This window comes from Petaurus breviceps, unplaced genomic scaffold (genome assembly GCF_028583685.1).
Source record: "Petaurus breviceps papuanus isolate PSGF00001 unplaced genomic scaffold, PetGlider_PUasm1.0 90702, whole genome shotgun sequence".
Taxonomy (NCBI): domain Eukaryota; kingdom Metazoa; phylum Chordata; class Mammalia; order Diprotodontia; family Petauridae; genus Petaurus; species Petaurus breviceps.
In genome coordinates, this window is record NW_027187317.1 from 9,111,195 (window position 1) to 9,131,422 (window position 20,228).

Below are 20,228 nucleotides of genomic sequence, written 5' to 3' on the forward strand. Positions count from 1 at the left end.
AACCAGGGAATATGACCTAGGTCAGGGATATTGGTAATGCCAGGAGTAGTTAAGGATTCACATTTCATCACCATTTCCATGATAACAATTCACTTTCATAAGGAGTTTTAAGGATTGTGAATCATTTCCCTCACAACCATTCAGTGAGCCAAAAATCATCCCTCTTTTTAATGGAGCTATCCTTTACCTAGTCAGGGACTAGAGCAGATCTACAGCTGCTAATTGGGAAGGGAGAGAAAATCAATCATCTTCTAGCTAGTAAAATTCCTCCTTTTCTTTAAATCTCCAGGATACCTAAGTAAAAGGAAGGGAAAAAAAACCCAAGCCTTTCCTGCTACCACTTCCCACTGCCTCATCCCCAACTACCTCACCCTCCACAGTTCCTAAGCCCTGCTCTGCCCTACCCTTCCATTGTGCCTTCTGGAAACCTGTTCTATCTTTCAATTACTTAATGAAACTAATCTTCCCCCCTCTCCCCCCTTCTCCCTCCAACAGAAGACACTGAACCTTTTGCTATGCTTTCCTGCACTGAATGTACCTTCTTTCCTGGCCCAGGAGGATTAGGAAATCATTTCTTACTTTTCATTGCCATTTCCAGATCCTTCATCTATATGCAGCCATTATTCCAAAACCTCTCTGAGATTCTGTTAAGGTCTGTCCAAACATGGTTGTTGTTACCTAGCAGTTCCCATTCTCCCTCTTTTCTCAAGAAGTTCAGTATCAGGCTCGGTCTTTCTCTACATCCAAAACTTGATAGAGAGAAACAGATATGTCTACGTCTATGTCTATATATGTATCTGTCTATAGAGAAAGAGAAAAATAGAGATATGTCTACATCTCTATCTGGGGAAGGAGGGGTGGGGAGAGAGAGAAAGAAAGAAAGGGAGAGAGAAGGAGGGAGAGGGAGAGAAGGAGGAAGGAGAAGAGGGAGAGGGAGGGAGAGAGAGAGAGAGAGAGAGAGAGAGAGAGAGAGAGAGAGAGAGAGAGAGAGAGATTGACATTTCCTCAAACACACTGACTCATCTTGCAACTTCATCATCTTCCCTGATCAACCCTTCACTCAACCTCACCCTCTACAAAAGGCTAGCCAGGCCTTTGATCTCATTATCACACAACTGCTGTTTGAGGCTTTATGATCTAGAACTCTATAATAAACCTCTCTCCAACTATAACTCCCTATACTCTCATTCACCCTCACTCCCTTTAAACCAGTTTTTCCTACTTACCAGAACTCCAGTCACTCCACACCCTCCTCCCTGCTCTCCCAAATTCATAATCCCATATTCTCTTTGAAATCTTAACCATATAATTAACCATTTCAACTCCATCAAATCCTTACTCCCTTGTCCTATCTCTCACCACTCATGCCTGTGTTACCCCTGTATTACCACTCTCACCCCCCATTCAGCTTCTCCTTTCCTATTCTACTGCATGCTGCTGAAGAATGTCTCTCAAAGTGGCAATTCAAAACCCTACCTTCTCATCTCCCCCACCACTCACCCTTTAATGGAAGACCTGGTCTACTACATTATGGAGAAAACAGAAGGGCATCTGTCCTGATGCCTCCCTCTTCCTTTCAATTCTATCTCAAAACCCCTTGACATCCTTCCCCACTCTCTCCTCCTTTGGTCCAGTCTCTAACAAAGAAGTGGCCCCTCTTCTTACCAAGTCTGACCCCTCCTAGTTTTGTCCTTGATCCTATCTCTTTCAGGAGCTTGGCAAATAAATCATCCTCTTTCTCCTCTTTAATCTTCCTTGTATACTGGGTTCCTTCTCTACCCCCTACAAACATGTCCAGATCAGCCTATTCTTTAAAAAAAAAAAAATTCATTTAATGCCACCATCCCCCTCAAGCTAACATCCTAAATTAAAGTGCTCACACTTTTCAAAGACAAATTCATAGACAAAGCCTTCTGTACTCATCATCTCCATTTCTTCACATCCCGCTCACTTATTAAGCTTTTCCAATAAAGTATCTCAACCCAACACTGAACTGAAACTGTTCTCTCCAAGGCTACCAAAATTTCTTAGTTATTAAATCTTTTCCTAGCCTTTATCCTTTTTTATCCCTCTAATGTCCCAGGTACTCATCACTATGACACAGCTCATAACTGTTTACCTCCAATTCATCTAACCACTCCTTAGCAAGTCTCCTTTGCCAGATCATTCAACAAGTATTTAATCACTTATTATGTGGCAGATACTACACTAGCCAATGGACATAAAAAGAAAAACGAGAGAGTCCCTACCCTTAAAGAACATATCTTCTATTGGTCTTGCAGATCCCAGAACCCTGAGCTTGCCCTAGGAAAGTGGGTTTGGGAAGCAGTGAGGCATTCCCACGAAGTATACACATGGTATGGAGGAGAAGAAAGAGATCCTGGGGTCAAGGAGAAGCTTGCAGGGACAAAAAGAAAAAAAACTAGGCATCTGTAGCAGCAAGCACCCCAAGCGTCCTCAGGGTTTGCAGCTACCACAGGTTCTTGGATCTGCTTTGTTAAAGGAAAGCAACTCAAAATGGGTTAACAAGCTTACTTTAATCAGTCAGATATATGTATCGTTTACCTCGTTCAGGGGAAAAAGGTCAGCACCCCAAACTTCAGAATATACAGACAGTATTATCAAGACAGAAACAGATCAAGTACACAGCTTTCCAAACTGTGCAACCATTACATCCATACCAAACAACATCTGGGTTTCAAAGCCGGGGGACTCTCAACAACAGCTTCCCAGAATTCAGATCAAATCACAGAACACTTCTCAAAGTGAGTCCCAAAACAAAGCTACACATCAGGGCTTATATAGCCTTCTCCTGGCTCAGAGAACGTAACAATCTTATTGACTCACTGGCCAATCAAGAAGTATCTACTGAAAAACAAGCCTCCCACCCCAGGCTTCAGGTGCACTTCAGCCTAGGGGCAGGGAAGATCTTCCAAATTTACATTCGCATTACAGCATCATGGATCGTGATAAAGGCACAAAAGTGATCCTTGACCTCCCTCTCACACATATAATACCCACACCCTGAACAAGTGACCCATCCCTCCAAATACAATGTCATACTGCACACACATACCACCACCAACAATCCATTCACAATTCCTTAGCCATGTATATACCACTAAAATAATTTAATAGGCATTACCTGACACAGACACTAAGTCTCACAGATAATTGACAACGTGGACATTCATATTCTAACCCACTCACAAAATACAAGGACTCCTCACTTTTCAGTTTGATAGAATCAGCCAACATAACCTTGAGGAGATTCTCAGGGACCTTCAGGGAAGTTTGGGGCAGACATCCAGGCAGGGGCCCTGCCCTGTACACTCCCAGCAAAGAATATTGGAGTATGTGTATGATGTCTCTGTGTGTATGTATGTCTCAATGTATCTCCAAGAGTGTGTCCAGAAGGAAAGTGTCTGATGTCTGTCCATGCCTGTATCATGTTCAGTTAAGGCATTCACTTTAAGTCTATTCAGTAATGACTCAATCTCAGGATAGAAGGCTAGGAACTCTTTAAGGATCCTTTAGGATCTTGTCCCACTTATCTGTGTGCCCCACAAGTGTCTACAACCCACCCCCCCCATGTACTGTAGCTTAGAGGATGAGGGTATGTAGAGACCCTATGAAGAGACCCACAGCAACAGGGAGATCAGAAGGGGTCAGGCACCACAGGCTCAGGAAGATTAAGTAGTAGATGAAGAGACCACAGCTCTCAAGGGAAGGTCCAACAGGGTAAGTACGAACAGCTCTTTGATCAGGAGGGACAATGAGAAGTAGGGAACCTAAGGACTAGGATGGAGAAGAGTCTCTGGGCAAAAGGCTGAAGGAGAGCCTTTTGGGGCTTATAAATCCTCACCCTTGTTATAGGAATGTAAATTTTTAAGATCTTCCCTGCCCCGAGATTAAGTGCACCAGGAGCCTGTGGTAGGAGGCTTGTTTTTCAGGACCAACACCTTGGTGCTTTGTGATTGGGCAGTGGCTGGTCAAGAGGGTAGTGACATTCTCTGAGCCAGGAGAAGGCTATATAATCCCTGATGTAAGGCTTTGTTTTGGGGCTCACTTTGAGAAATGTTGTGTTATTTGACCAGATGAGACTCTGGGCAACCGTCGAGAGCCCCCTTGCTTTGAAAACCCAGATGTTGGTGCTTCCCTCTCTGGTAACTGACTAGGTATGAATGTAATGGTTGTACAGTTGGAGGCCTGTCTGCTTGAAATGTTTCTCTGTCTTGTAACTTATGTTTGTAACCTGTCTATATACTCTGAAGTTTGGGGCACTAACTTTTTCCCCTGAACTAGGTAAATGATATGTTTGATTGATTAAAGCAAAGATTATTAACCCATTTTGAGTTGCTTTCCTTTAGAAAAGCAGATCTAAGAACCTGTGTTGTCAGCCACCCTGTAGATGCTTCGGTGCTTGCTGCTACAACCCTTTCCAAATCCCCAACCCTGGATTACTCCTACCATGTAGCAAATATATGAAACTGTTTGGGATTGTGCCCATCTATTAAAGGTTTTCAACCATTACAAATCATGGCAGCTGTTGCCTAAGTTCTAAGTCATTCTCCTCCTTTCTCAAGGATTTCAGTACTTGATTCAACTTCTCCCCAATTCCAGCCCTTATACTAGAAGACTTCAACATTCATACTGATACTCCCTCAAACACGCTAATCTTTCTGTTATTCAACAGCCTCAAATCTAATGACTTTACTCCTCCATCCCACCTGAGTAACAGAGATGGTCACACCATGAATCCCTCAATTACCCACAAGTGTTCCACTTCCATAATCTGACCAGAATTTCTCATTCCATCTCTCCTCATATCTTACCCATCATAAACCTACTATGCCCATAGTTTATCCTCCAACCCCACAACCACTAAGTAACCTCTTCTCCATCTCAACACTATTAGCTAGCCAGTTAATCCAAAACATTTTTAATCCCTTCTCCCTTGTTTTATTGCCATTTATTCTTTGCCAAATCCAAACCTTTTATTATTACTCTCACATTGCTGAATAGAGCTAAAGCAAGTCAAGAAATTGAGCTGTGTACGCTACAAGTTTATCTAACCTCAAATATGCCCTTATGGCCTAATTCCCTTATTCCTGCTTAAAGTGATTCCCCTACTCACACCCCTACATAATCTATTCAATTGTCTTCTCCTCAAGTCAGCCCACAGATCAGCCTCCCTCCACCTTCTCAGCTGAAAGCCTCCTCCACTACTAAATGAAAAAGCTAAGGTCTCTTACAGTGAACTACTCCCCTTCTCCTCATCTCAAAACCCTCAGCTATCATCACATTCTCCTATCTAAAATAGTAGTTTCAGAAAAACCTGCATACTCAATATGAACTGATGTAGTGAAGTGATTTATAAAATAACAATATCATAAAGATAAGCAATTTGGAAAAACTTAAGAACTCTGATTGATATAGCTTAGTAACCAACCACAATTTCTGAGCCAATGATTAAGTATACTACCCACTTCTTGACACAGGTGATGGACATAAGCTGCAGAATGAAACAAACATTTGTGGACATGGCCAATGGGGGAATTTGTTTTGCTTGACTATGTGTGACTGTCTATTTGTTACAATGACTTTGTTTTCCTTTTTAATTTTATTGGGAATGAGCGGATAGAAGGGGAACAAAATAAATGCTTAATTTTATTAAAAAAAAAACAATTTGATATTGAATATTCTCCGTTATTTTTAAAAAGGGCCAAAAAATGTCAGAATATGCTTTTTACCCCACCAGCAAAATAAAATTTTATACTGAGCATGGGAAAGAAAAAGTTACAGTGCTTCCTTATTAGTCTCTAGGATAAAACAGAAATGCCTTTATCGGGAGTTTGAAGTCCTTCACAGTCTGATTTGCATCTGGCATTCTCGATCCTATCTCAAAACTCAGAAAGAGTACAGGAAGCCTTCTAAACCACAAGCCAAGACCAGGGGCCCTGGAATTGTCAGCAAATTCACTTGGGGCGAAGTAGTAAGGAAGGAGTATAACCTAGTCACCAAAAAGGAACAATGGGGATGCGATTATTAGAAGCAAAGAATCCTCCTTTACCAGGTAAAAGGGCAGGGATTTCTTAAGGGGGAGGGAACGGGAATTCAGTGGTTGGGACAGGAACACCTAGATGGGGGAGGGGCAGGTACATAACATACACGGTAACCATGATGGGGGAGGGGGGGAGGGGAGGGGAAATATACCTTCATTAGAGGAAGGGGTAAGGAGAACTTCATTAACAAAAGGGATGGTGGGCAGGGATAGCTTCATTGGGGGGGGGTGGAGGGAGGGGAGAGGGAAGAGATACTTTCATTAAGAGGGAGAGGAGAGAGGCACGGCTTTCTTCATTACACGGCACAGGGAAGTTGATGGAGACGAATTTCTCCTCACCCACAGGGTGCGGGGTGGGGAACGTGGGGTGCGGGGAACGACCCGGAGGAGAAGGGGGCGTTTTACAGAAACAACTAGCAGTCACTTCCACACCACCTCCCCTCCTCTTTCCGCCCCCGCAAGGCGAGAGCCTGTCCCAGTCCTTACCTTACTCCACAGCGGTAGGACTTCCAACTAAAGCCCGGAAAGGTCCCGTGCAGCATCCACTACCTCGGGAACCAAAAACACCCCGCGATTCAAACTCGACGCCTCCTCCGCTACGTCAGTTACCTTCAGTAGCGCGACCAAGCGCGGAGCGATCTTGTAGTCCATTGGTCCAGCTCCTCCACGGCCGGGCCAATCCGCTTCCGCACTCCAGGGACGCGGCCTCTGACTGGTGCATTTGTATGGTTTTAAAAGACAATCCAGCAGCTGACTAGCCCGTTGTTCAGGCCGGAGCGAGCTGCTTGGGTCTTTGTGCTTGTCTGCTGCTCCTCTGTTAGTGTCTGAGAGCTGACGCTGGGGATTACTCTCGATTTTGTCCCAGCGCCTAACTGAGCCGGTCTTAAATACCGGCTGATCTTTTGTGAGCCTTTGGCATCTTTGTGGTGTGCAGATCTGCTTGCTCTCGTCGCGCGGGCTGGAGCTCTTTTCTCATTTTTCACTTCTGGATTATTTCAGTAGTGTCAGAAGCATTATTAATCATTTCTGACCCGTTTAAATATTCTTTTCACATAGCCACACCAGATTCATCCATGTTGGAGTTTTTTTTTTCTGTAAATAATAGCTGCAACATTTAAGCAAAAATAATGAAGCAAGTACTAAACCTTTTACTAATGTGCTAATTTGTAAAATCTTGGAGCTGAAAAAGATTGTGTCCAACCATCTGCTTTAGCAGGTAAAAATAAATTAAGCTCCAGAAATGCTAGGTGGCGTAATGGAAAGAGATTGGGGGGGGGGGGGGAAAATGGTGGGATAAAAGCATATTCTGATATATTTTTGTATCATTTTAAAAGTAGCCCAAAAATAAACAAAATAATTTATGGTTGAATGTTCTAATTTGCTAAGCACTTTTCATTATAATAAGCCTTGCATCTTCAATAAAGCTGACTTGATTTACCTATCTCTTCTCCTGTCCTAGAGTTCGGAGACTCCATGGTTATTGAGTCATTTTCTCAGTCACCTCTCTTCATGACCCCATTTGGGGTTTTCTTGGATACTGGAGTGGTTTGCTATTTCCTTCTTCAGCTCATTTTACAGATGAGGAAGCTGAGGCAAACAGGGTTAACTTGATGAGGTATGGGCTCTGGGAGCCCCCTGGAGCTCTCCTCCAGTCTACAGACTCTGGAAACCTCCCTTGGACTCTGATTAAACCGTCTCATTTAATGAGGCATTTGCTTGAGGCAATAAGGCTTACGTTGTGTCTCGGCCCAGACCTCTAGCCTACAGTTACTAGCCTAGCCCTCCATTGTTGAAGTGGTAAGCAGAGAGAGGGAAAAGATTTTGTTTCTCTTGTGCTATGTAATATGCTTGTATGTTTGTTTACCTTTGAAACAAATATTCTTTTATAAAAGCTACTCCCACTGTTAGTGGTTATATGGAAGTAGGGTCTTATAATGGAGTGATGAGGACAATGAGATAATGAAGTATGAACTAGGCAAAAGCTGAACTGCTAATCAATTGTTTGCTTGGGAAAAAGAGACAGAAACAGTGACACCTTGCCTCTCTCCAAGGGGAAGCCTACTATTTCCATGCTTCAGTTATGCATTGTAACTCCTTCTATTTTTCCTTCCAGGATGAGTGAAAGACAGCTAAAGAGACTCCGGAACCTTCAATCTTCTCTCTAAATGTTCATCTCCATTCTTGAACTTTCAAAATAAGAGAAAATTTATTGACCGACAGAAATTCATTTTCAAATTATATGACAGTATCTATCATGGTTTCTTTCACATCCAAGTTGTTTTTTTTTCCCCCAGAAGAAACATCCTCAGTTCCTTCAATCCTCATATGATATAAACTTGAGGCCCTTTTCTATCTTGTACTATCTTCTGGGTATTCTGTAGCTTATCAATGCCCTTCCTAATATGTGATGCCCATAACTGAAATAATTCTCCACATACTGTCTGACCACAGTATAGTGCAACTGTACCTGTCTAGTCCTAGACTCTCAATGTGTAATGTAAAATCATATTAAGCTCTTTTGGTTTCTATATAATATTGTTTACCCATGAGTTTTCTGTGCACTGAAACTTCCAATTTTTTCCCCCAGATTAACTGATATCTAGGTATTTTTGTTATTGGTTAGTCAATTAGTCATGTCCCACTCCCTGTGACCCCATTTGGGGTTTTCATGACAAAGATACTGGGGTGGTTTGCCATTTCCTTCTCTAGCTCATTTTACAGAAAACTGAAGGAAATGGGTTAAGTGGCTTGTCCAGGGTTATACAACTAGTAAGAATCTGTAGCTCATCCTCCTGACTCCAGGGCCAGTACTCTATCCAAGATGCCACCTATCTGCCAGCTGGGCTATCTAGCTATGCCTTCCCCATATTTTACTAATAAAGCTGATTTGTTTTCTATCCCTTACAAAGCTTTATGTAAATAAACAACCTTCAGCCATTCCCACAGGAGAGTGGGAAGTAAGGGAATCTGGTCGATGTGACCACTGATAGAATCTCAAAATCATCCTGCTCACCAAACTTTGGAAAAAGATCTCAAGGATAGAAGAACCAGGAGAGTGAACAAGAGGAGGAACAAGAAAGTCAAAAAAATAAGTGGATGTAAAATAATGAACAAAGTGTCACAGGAGCTATCATGCTAAGCTGAAGGAGAGATCAGAACTGATTGCATTTGGAAACTGCTGGAAACTCCCCCTCCTCCCACTCTTCCACTTCCTCCCCCTCCTCCTCCTCCTCCTCCTCTTCCTCTTTCTCCTCTCTCATACCTTTTCCTTAAAGATTTGCTTTACTTCCTAGAATTTCTACCTGTGACAAAAGTGTAATAATCAACTTCAGCAGCTTTGTTTAGTGCCCAAGCATCATTCTAGATAAAAGAGGCTGAAAGGAACCAGGCAGGTTCTGTCTACAGATGAAAGACACCTTTTCTTTTTTAGTTAGGCTGGGGACCTGAAGCAGGAATGTCCTAGTAAATGTGGAACAACTGACTCTCTAAAAACTTATGACACACTTTGAAGTTTAATCTGCATGATTTACATTTTCTCCATCACTCTCTTAAGTGAAGAAATCAATAAAATAGTAAACCAAGCCCTAATTTATAACATTTGTCAATTTCCGAGGTTTAAATGCTCACACTGATAAGTGAATAATCAGATAATGGGAGCCAGTATGAACTGCTCCAGCACACCCCCAGCTTAAAGTAATTAAGGCAAAAAAAAAAAAAAAATGGAGGTCTTGGGGGAGGGAAGAGGGTGAATCGGGGAAAGAGGAGCTAGTATTTGACTGTTTACTAGCCTGAACAAAAAATATATATATATTTTAAAAAACCTAGGAATATCCAGTTTGAAATCAAGAACTCTTAATAAGGATTACAAGAAACAAAACTCCCTTTTTGTTCCCCCTGGGAATAATTTGACTGGCAGGGTATGAAAATAAAGCCATGTCTCTACAAAAGTAGGGAGAATGAGTGACTTGGAAAGGTAAAGATACAACCCTGATAAGAAACTAGGGAAGCTCCATCCATTCAAAGGGAGAAGCATCAAATTGTCCAGCCAGGCTTTCACACAGGTCTTCTGGATCAGGGCACAGGCAGCCACTTTATCTTGCCTTGTTCACCAGTGACACCTAGTGTCTGACAGTGATATTTATTCCTAATTCCATATTCATAAATTCAACCCATTTTTCTAGTCTTGGGTTCTTTTTTGGAAACTTGCTGTTAGGTTAGTCATCATCTATTCCTCTTAGCTTTGTGTATTTTGCAAATCTGATGGAACAAGAGTTCATTCGAAAGATACTAACTAGCAAAAGCAAGACCCTCGCTTTGTCCTGGGTCTTTCTAACCAGGCTGCAGTAGAGGTCCATAAAATGATGGAAGGGGAAATGCTGGTTAGTGAAATAGCATATGTAATATGCTTCACAAATCCCACTATTATGATCTACTTTTAAAAATCAAGTATTAAGGGGCGGCCAGGTAGCACAGCGAGTAAAAGCACTGGCCCCAGTGTCAGGATGACCTGGGCATCGAATCCGGGCTCAGACACTTAGCACCACACCCCAGTGTAATCTTGAGCACGTTACTTAACCCCAATTGCTTTAAAAAAAAATCAAGTATTAGGTAGTTTTAATAATTACCACTTTGTAGTTACAGACACCATCTTCTTAAATAATTCTATCTTTGGTTTCTTGTAAAGAAAGTACTAGGAGAAAAAGTAGAAGGGAAAAAAATGTAATCTCAAGGAAAAGTTGTGAAGAACATGATTTAGAGGGTTTTGAAATTGTGAATAATGTTAGAAATTGAATCAGAGAAGAAAACATTTCCTTATATTTGAAGAGAAGTTGAAGGACTAGAACTAAAAAGCGAAAAGGAAGGAAGGGGCAGCTAGATGGCACAGTGGATAGAATATTGACCCTGGAGTGAGGAGGACCTGAGTTCAACTCCAGCCCCAGACACTTACTAGCTAAGTGACCCTAGATAAGTCACTTAACCCCTACCGCCTCCAAAAAAGAAGAAGGGAACATAAGAACATAGGAAAGAAGAAATAGAGCAAAAAGAAAAGAACTATGGGAAATATGCAAAAGAGGAAGGGAAAGATCTTGAGCCATGGAAGTAGGGGATAGAAGACAAAAAAGGAGAAAGATCTATAGATAAAATTAGTACAGAAAATATACCTGCCCCAAGAAGCTAGAGAAGGAAATGTAAGTTGGGTCTAGCTCTCAAAGTGTTTTCAATTGTTCAGTGGTGTCTGACTCTTTGTAACCCCTATTTGGGGTTTTCTTGGCAAAGAAATTGGAGTATTTTGTCACTTCCTTCTCCAGTTCATTTTACACATGAGGAAACTGTATAGATAATAAGCAAGGTGAAATGAAGATCCTAACATAAGGAAGCAAATTTTCTCTCTCATATATCTTTAAGACTTGGTAAGATAAGACCCATGATTGTAATATGCTTTTGAAACAATATATACCTCACTCAAAAGGAACAGGATGATAATAGTAGCAATAATAGCAACTAGCATTTATACAGCACTGCAAGTTTTACAAAGCACTTTATTAATGTTAACTGATTTTATCTCAAAACAATCCTAAGAAGTAGGTGTTATTATCTCTATTTTACAAACGAGGAAACTGAGGCAAGGAGAGATTAAGTGGCACATAACTAGTAACTGTGTGAGGTCACATTTGAACTCAGGTGTTCCTTTCTCAAAGTCCAGCACTTGATCCACTGGGTCACCTAGCTATCTCTAATAGGATACATACAGGGAAACAGTTCTCGAGCTTTATAGACTCAGGAGTCCTTTACACTCTTAAAAATGATTGAGAACAGGTTCTCCCCCCACCAAAGTTAATGGAATTTAAGATCTTCCCCTCCCATTAATAGGCCTCATGTGGAGCTCATTACAGGAAGCTTCCTTAGGGGGTTGTGATGCCTTCTTGGTCTGATCTTGTGATTCTCTGGTCGAGATTCGGAGTGTTCATATGTTCAGAACTCCTTACGGCTCAGATGTGAAGGCTGTCTTCATCCAGGGACATCTGCAAAGTGTATAGTTAATTCAGGCAGTCATAGCTCTGTCTGTCTTTATTTCTCTGCTTTTATTTTCTCTGAAGTTCAGGGTGCTGACTTTTCCTCTGAACTAGTGAATGCAATTTAAAAAGATTGTTGACCCCTTGAACAGCTATATTTCCTAGGAAAGCAGATCTAAGAACCTGTGCTAGTGGCCATCCTGGGTATGCCAGTGTAGTTGCCACTACACCCCCCATACCCTCGAGAGCTTTTGTTTACATGGGATATGTGTGTGTGTGTGTACATAGGCATGTATATATATTGGAAATTAAAATATGTTATTATTATGAAAATAGTTTTGACTGCTTAGACCTCCTGAAAAGGTCATGAAGATCCTCAGGAGGCCCTAGTTCAGTGAGAACCACTGAAGGGTTAGGGGCATCATATATTAAGAAGATCTGTTCCTCTGAGGAAATCCAGGAAAATGATGAAACATTTAGACGCTTATCAGTAGAGTCAGAAACAGAAATTATATTGTCATAAGAGTATATTACACATAACATAAACGGAAAGATAAATTCAGGAAACATCTCACAAGCCTAGTGTGGAGATATAATCTGATAGTGATAATAACTACAGTTACCTGGATCTGTTGGTTTCTCTCTCACGCTCTCTCTCTCTTTCTCTGACAATAGCAGAGCACATAATGATTTCTTCACTTATTTAAGAGGATCCCATGGAGAAGAAGATGGGAAACCTACTTTAAAGCATGATATCCAGCCTCAGACACTTAACACTTACCAGCCATGTGGCCTTGGGCTAGGTGACTCCATAGCGCACTGAGTGCCAGACCTGGAGTCAGGATGACTCCTCTTCTTGAGTTCAAATCTGGCCTCAGTCACTTCACCATGTTTGCCTCAATTTCCTTTTCTGTAAAATAAGCTAGAGAAGGAAATGGCAAACCACTCTAGTATCTCCAACAAGAAAACCCCAAATGGGATCACAAAGAGTTGGACACAAATGAAACAACTGTGCAAGGAAAAGCAAGGCCCTTATTTTGTTCTGGATCTCTCTGGTCCACCTGCTTTTCAAGTGCATGTTTTTAGGAGAGTGAACCCTAGGTTTATGGGGTAGGGAGTGGAGAGGTGTGGTAGTAAATGTTTTGTAGCTACTATATTTACTGTGCTATCTTAGTAAATGTGTATGCTAAGAAAAAAGCAACAAAAAGTCTCTTTGGGGAAAGTCTTTCCAAGTCCTCTTTCATACTTCACCAGAAAGGTTTTTTTTCTTTTTTAAAGACTGAATCTCACTATTTCACCCATACTGGAAATACAGGGCCTTCTCATGCGCCAGTCACACTACCACTGATCAGTATGGGAGCTTTGACCTACTCCGTTTCCAACGTGGGCAGTATCTCCCTTCTTTAGACAACTTGGTGGCTCCCTAGCTCCCACTGGACCATTCTGATCCTGGATGAAAGCATACACTTAATCCACCTTAGCCCACTGCAGCTCAGAATTTGCCAGCTAACCTTAGCCTCCCAGGTAACTGGGACCTCCTGGTGTGTACCACCACACCCACCAGAGAGCTTTAAAAATTATCCTTATACCAGAAGCTCCATCCTTCCATACTGATTTCCCATGCTGACTCTCATCATGATCCTATGATAAGAGTCCTTTCTTCTTAGCTTGGAAAAAAAATACAACTTATGCATCCTTGGAGGCAATTAGTCCAGCCTGGCCAGACTATTAATAGTAGTACTAAATAGATTGAATCTGTCTGGTATTCACATCTCATCAGTACCCTCTGCCCCTCAGACATGGGCTCCAGGGCTTTTATTTAAGGAAGGGGCCTGGCACAGTTTTTCTCCACTGCTACACTGCTTTTGCACTTCTTTGGAACCCTCCATCACTTTGAGTACCTGAAGGAATCCCACCCCACCCCCAGTTTTTCAGCTTGGTTTATGTGTTGTCTTCTGCTGGTAAATTGTAAACTCCTTGAGGGCAGGGACTATTTTTGTTTTTATTTCTATCTGTATCCCTAGTGTTTAGCATAGTGCTTGATACACAATTGGTGAGTAGTGTTTGTTGTGGTTTGTCCTTTGTTGCCCCCCCCCCCAAGAGGACCATGACATCGGGGAGATGATGACATGACTTGCAATTGTGATTCCAGTGAGGGAAGGCTGTGCAAAGTCACCAGCCTCACTATCTCCTCCAGAGCCATCTGGGTGCAGTGGCCGGAAATCAAATAGGATGACTGGAGACAATCCAGCATGCAATGGAAGACCTTGGCCCTTTTAAGTTAAGGTTTTTCAAGGTTCTCACTTTGAGTGAGATAATGCCCATTCAGTGAATAGGCCTCTTTAAGAAGTGAGTCAAGGGATGGCCCTTTTAATAAAAAGAAAGAATCGAACTGGGAAGGGAAGACCCTCAGGATTGCTGGCCAAAAAATAAACAGTTACTATTTACATTCACTCTGAGCCATGAGGGGCCAAAAAATAATCATGAAGTGGTGCTTGGGCAGGGGGATCTATTGTTCTCTAATCCGTGAGATCCAGAGTGAATTGGGTTTCAGGTTTGGTCTTTCAGAAACAAATCTGGCTAGTAAACCCCAAGTTAACTAGGTAGCTTTCAGCCATCAAAATTTACCCTCCTTTGGGCAGAATGCCCTCAGCTAAGGGCAGAGGAGGAGACTAGAGAGGAGAGATGTGCTAAGTTGCCCAACTGGAAATGGAACAGTTGGGAAACTTGGCATGTTTATTAACTGACTAATAAACTTTGGGAAGTTGTGTACAGACTTCTCTTTGGAATGGAATTAGAAGTATATGGACATGGTTGCACATGTATAATCTATATCAAATTGTTTGCCTCCTCAAGGACAGAGGAGGGGAAAAAGGAATGTAGGGACAAAATTTAGGAACTCAAAATTTCAAAATACAAATGTTAAAAATGGTTTTATATTTAATTGAAATATATACTTTAAAAGAAGATATAGTGGCAGAGGCTAATAAAGTAGGCAACAATTCTTTACACAAAAAAGTATATGGATAATATCCTTGTACTGATTGACCACTTTATCCAGTATACGTACACATACACACCAACCCATCCACCCCCCCCCCCCCCACACACACAGAATCAGAGGATTTCTTCAGTGTGCAGCTACTTTGGCCAAAGTGTAACGAGAGAAGTATTTCTCTTTGAATGACTTACCTGTCAGGAGCTTCTTTAATTAGGGTAGAGATATTGAGAGTAAGTCAGTTCAGACAAACTCTTCATGTAGCAGAAATCTAGTCATACTTCAATATTGCTATGGAATGGCCCAGCTAGAACACTTCAAATGCATCTTCAATATATTGAAAACAGTCATCTCATAGAAAATGGCATCATCCAGCCAAAACATAAATTCTCTGAAACATGCTTCTGATGCCTATGGGATTTACTTCCATATCTGTACAAGAACTTTGCCTGCCCACTGACCTATGCTTTGAAATGTTGGGAGAATGGAAAAGATCAAGTAGTCGTGTGAGCTGAACTAAAAGAAAGAGATTATAAAACTTTTAAAGTCTTTTTCTATTCCTGCCACTAGGTGATTCCCTCTACATTAGAAAGATTTTAAAAGCAGTTTTCTGTTTGAATGGACTTCTATTCTCTCTGTATTCTCCAAGTTTTCTCTCATTTTCTCTGTTGACTCCTAAGAGAAATTAGCAAAAATATGTTGACAGATAATAAGTACCCTTGATTTTGGGAGTACAAAAAAAGTACCTTCCCTAGGTAGCTAATAGTGATTGTAAATACCTTCAAAAGATGATTATAAATACATCGAGTGATTAGAAGAATTGAATTAGAATTAACAGACTCATAAGGTGACATGATACTCTCCTGTCATCCTTTGGCTATTTTTTAAGAGATCTCCATTGCTAAAAAAAAAAGGCCAAACTACAAATAAAGTTATGAGTTTGAGTAGGATAGATTATCATTGGAAATCTATCACTTAGGGCAGCTAGGTGGCGCAGTGAATAGAGCACAACCCTGAAGTCAGGAGGACCTGAGTTCAAATTCAGTCTCAGACACTTAACACTTACTAGCCATGTGACCTTGGGCAAGTCACTTAACCCTAACTGTCCTTCCCTCCCCCTCCAGAAAGCAAAAAAAAAAAAAAGGAAATCTATCACTTCTGAGAAATAAAATATTTTCTTGTGAATCTTGAAGCAATTATTGTCTTAAGAACTACCCTTCTGTGAAAACACAGAAAAAAAAAAAAAACATCGGTTTAAAAAAAAAAAAGATAATCCCTGGCATTTTACATAGAGAAAGCTTATCTTGCTGTGTTTTCCAAATTCCTGAAATCACTGCTGTCTCATTACAACTCTGTGTTCATTGTATTCTCTTCTTCTCTGCTGCCAATAAGAGCTAAAACAAAAAAAGAGAAGAAGGAGGAGGAGAAGAAAGGAGGTGGGAGGAGGGAAGGGGGGAGGAGGAGGAGGAGGAGAAGAAGAAGGAGAAGGAGAAGGAAGAAGAGAAGAAAGAAGAAGACGTTTCTTGTCCAAGTTCAAGTTCCCAAAAAAAAAATGGTGGTGAAGTTGAGACCCAGAACAAATTTGCTTCAGATAACAATCTGTGTCATAATTTAAGCTCAAATTCCCTTTTTCTCACTTTCAATAGCATTTTTATCCAGACATTGGGGCACATATCTGAACATCCCAAGATCTGGGTAATGACGCAATAGAATAAGATCATAATGACAATTAAGAGAATTTCCAAAGAGATATTACCTTGAGGAGAGGAACACTATACCAATAGTAATTCCTTAACTCAGAGAATGAGTCATAGGCTTTTAAAGCATAAGGGACCTTAGGATCAAGTTATTACACTTCTCTCTACCTCTATTTCTTCATCTCTAAAGTGAAAGGACTGAATTAGATGATCTCTGAGGTCCCTTCTTGTTCTCACTGTCACCCAAAGTTCTTCTCCAATTCCCTCATTTTAAAGAGGAGGAAATTATGATTTGGAGAAGAGAGAGCCTATGAAGTTCTTTCCAACTCAGATTTTGTGGTTCTGGGGAAATGTCATATAACAAAGGTCTTGTTGAAAACATTGGCTCTTATTACATTTCCCTAGATTCATTATGGGGTGTTTTGAGTAATCACCTTTGCAAGTCATACTCAAACCCCTGATATTCTGGAGCTTCCACTGTGTTAAGTGCTGTTTTTTTGGTTTTTTTTTTTTCCCAAATATTATCTAATTTTATATTCACAACAACCTTGATAGGTTGTAATGTTAATGTGATTTAAGATCTCCACCCCCATTAATAGGCCTCTGTGTGGAGACCATTAAGAGAAGCTTGCTTAGGGAAGGCTTGGTTGTAGGAAGGCTTTCATACCTTTTGCTAATTTCTAATTAGACACTGAGTCAAGAGGGTTGTGATGTCTTATGGCTCTGAGAAGTGTGCTCTGAGTTGGTATTTTGCTTTGGGAGGCTTGCTTATGAGAAGGATCTTATTCCCCTGTTGAGATTCTGAGTGTTCATATGTTCAGAACTCCCTGACTGCTCAGATGCAAAGGCTCTCTCCATCCAGGGATGTCTGTAAAGTGTATAGTTGATTCAGGCAGTCAGAGACCCTGTCTGTTTGTCTTTATTTCTCTGCTTGTATTTTCTGTTTGTATTTTCTTTGAAGTTCAGGGTGCAGACTTTTCCCCTGAACTAGTGAATGTAATTTAAAAAGATTGTTGACCCCTTAAACAGATATCTTTCCTAGTAAAGCAGATCTAAGAACCTGTGCTAGCAGCCACCCTGGGTATGCCAGTGTGGTTGCTGCTACAGAGGTAGGTGCTGTTGTTATCTGCATTTTAAGTTGAGGAAACTGAGGCAGACAGAGGTTAAGTAACTTGGCCAGGGTCACACAGCTAGTAAGTGTCAAAGGGCAGATTTGAAGTCTTTTTCCTGATTCTGAAACACAATAATTGCTTAATAAATGTGTATTATTGATTGATTCCAGGCCCAGCATTCTATCCACTGAGATACCAACTGCCTTTAGAGGCAAAGGTGTCTTTTGGCAGTCCAGCCCTCTGATTACAGTTACCAATTATGCCCATCTCCACCATACCCCTGAAGTACGTGCAACAGGTTTGAGGGAACCTTCTCAGTGGCATTTGGGGGGGGGGGGCCCTAGCCTAGCAGAGGGAAAGATCTTGCTTTATTTACTAGAGGAGATTTTATTTGTTGTTGTTTTAACTATTTTGATAATTTTATTTCAATATCATTTTGTTTCCTTTGTAATTTTTTGTATTTTATTTCATGTATTTAAAAAATTCTGAGAAGGGGTCCATACATACACACACACACACACACACACACACACACATACAATTAATTAAGAACCCCTACCCTATGGGAGAGAAACAATCACTCACCCTAGGGGAAATTCATGAAATTGATTTGAGAATTCCTTTGATCAACCCCCATTCATCATAAAGATAATGGTTTAAAGAGGCTGAGTTGGGGAGAAAGTGCTTTGGAAAGTCGGAATGTCTCCTTTAAGAAAACATGAAGATAAAAGATCAAATATGTGCATCAACATCTGAACAGATTTGAAGTTTTAATTCACTAGTACAATATGATATTGGCCTGAATTTAAATGACCAGAATTGTAAGGGAATTTAGAAACACTACCTATTTAGGTGAGTAGGGGAAACTGGGAGAGTGTACCTTTACTTGGCTGGGGAAGAAAGAGATTTGGGAAGTAAATTTAAATTCTGAGCCTCCAGGCAAAATTTTTTAAAAGGATCCTTTCTATCTTTTGTTAATTGAGAACAAATAGCTCTAACCAACTGCTAGACAGTCACTAAAGAGGAACACACCTTTAATACCTGAGTCTGGACCTCCCCCCAGCTCTCCTTCCTGGCAAAACTCATGCTTGTTGTTCCAATGCTCTCTTCCTAGAAGGAAACCTTCCTAGTAGAATGAGAGACAGACCCCTGGAAATCAGAAGATCCAGCCTCTAGTTTTGACTTTGCTATGTACCCTTCAGCAATTAATTTCTCTGAGCCCTAATTTTCTTACTTATAAAATGATCCAACTCTATCAGATGATTTCTGAATTGATTTCCAGTTCTAATATTCCATGATTATTTAACTGTTGACAATCTAAAATTGGGTCCCTCCTGACCAAACTGCTTTTTTCTTTCTGATACATACCAGAAACTGGATTGTAGCATCCTCCAACCTCCACTCCTTTTCCCCATAACTCTCTTGAGATTACGAATATTTTGTGTGTGTGTGTGTGTGTGTGTGTGTGTGTGGCAGATCTCCCAAGACCCCTGCTCAGATACAATGCCATCCTTCTTTTGGCTTCTTTGAATAATCTTTCTCTGAAAGGTAAGTTCAAGGATTCTAGCAGATCCCCTGGCCCTCTGTTGAAGATTATTAAAATCAACCTACTGAATTGAAATGACAGTCTCCTGAATAGATAACAGAGCAGGACAGGAGAGAATACCTGGTTTTCCCCCTTGTCTCCCCATCTGCTTAAGGAGTGAGTAAAACTGTCCCTCTTCACTTGTCCTGACAGAAGACAAGAAGGGATCAAAAGTTAAGAAAAAGCAGGTAAAAGGAAATAACCTGCTGGCCAAATCTTGATAAGTACTTTTAAAAAATTGCTATTGTATTTGCTTTCCAGGTAGCTGACCTGGTGGGAGTTACATAGAAATAAAATCATTCTCCTTCCTTAAGCACCTACTGGAGTGTTAATTTGAGGGTTCAGGGATATATAAAAGGGGCAGAAGAGAGAGAGAGACAAAGAAAGGAGAAAGAAGGAAGGGGAAGGGGAGAGAAATTGCAGTCAGGCAGGTTCTATAAACTAGAGTTTGCCTACTAAGGACTAGCGTAGCTATTTCTTGAGCAGGTCACTTTTGGAATTTTGACCTTTAGGGAGGTTTTTGTTTGTTTGTTTGTTTGCTTGTTTGTTTTTTTTCCTCAGCCAGAGCTCCCTTTTACTAAAAGATGCAGGCATTGTAGAAGTCGTAGAAGAGAAACTCATCCCACCTTTGCACCATTGCAGGAGATGCAACTCATCTGTAATTTATAGGCTTAGAGAATTGCCTGGGGGCACTGAGGTGTAATGCCTAGCAAAGGCAACTTCCCAAGGTTCAAAATACCAGCAATAGCTGCTCTCCA

The 20,228-nt window shown here is 41.0% G+C and overlaps 1 protein-coding gene and 2 long non-coding RNA genes across 5 annotated transcripts in view; 1 reads left to right on the forward strand and 2 right to left on the reverse strand.

Annotated features, from left to right (window-relative positions):
- The window catches only part of CENPF (centromere protein F), an 89,148-nt gene extending 82,244 nt beyond the window's left edge, over positions 1–6,904 (reverse strand). For 2 of the 3 annotated variants that reach the window (XM_069066055.1, XM_069066053.1), the window contains exon 1: positions 6,551–6,902. The gene's annotated coding sequence lies outside the window, so the exon portion shown is untranslated. Of the gene's footprint in view, positions 1–6,550 lie in introns of all 3 variants that reach the window. The other variant, XM_069066054.1, reaches the window with a different exon arrangement.
- Positions 5,646–8,319, forward strand: LOC138144655 (uncharacterized). Its single transcript, XR_011164005.1, has 2 exons — positions 5,646–6,076; positions 8,178–8,319. It is a non-coding gene; the product is annotated as an uncharacterized lncRNA (long non-coding RNA).
- A 3,323-nt stretch (positions 8,320–11,642) lies between these two features.
- On the reverse strand, positions 11,643–15,800 carry LOC138144620 (uncharacterized). Its single transcript, XR_011163990.1, has 3 exons — positions 15,271–15,800; positions 12,860–13,000; positions 11,643–12,087 (listed from the first exon to the last, which is right to left on the reverse strand). It is a non-coding gene; the product is annotated as an uncharacterized lncRNA (long non-coding RNA).
- Positions 15,801–20,228: the final 4,428 nt, after the last annotated feature.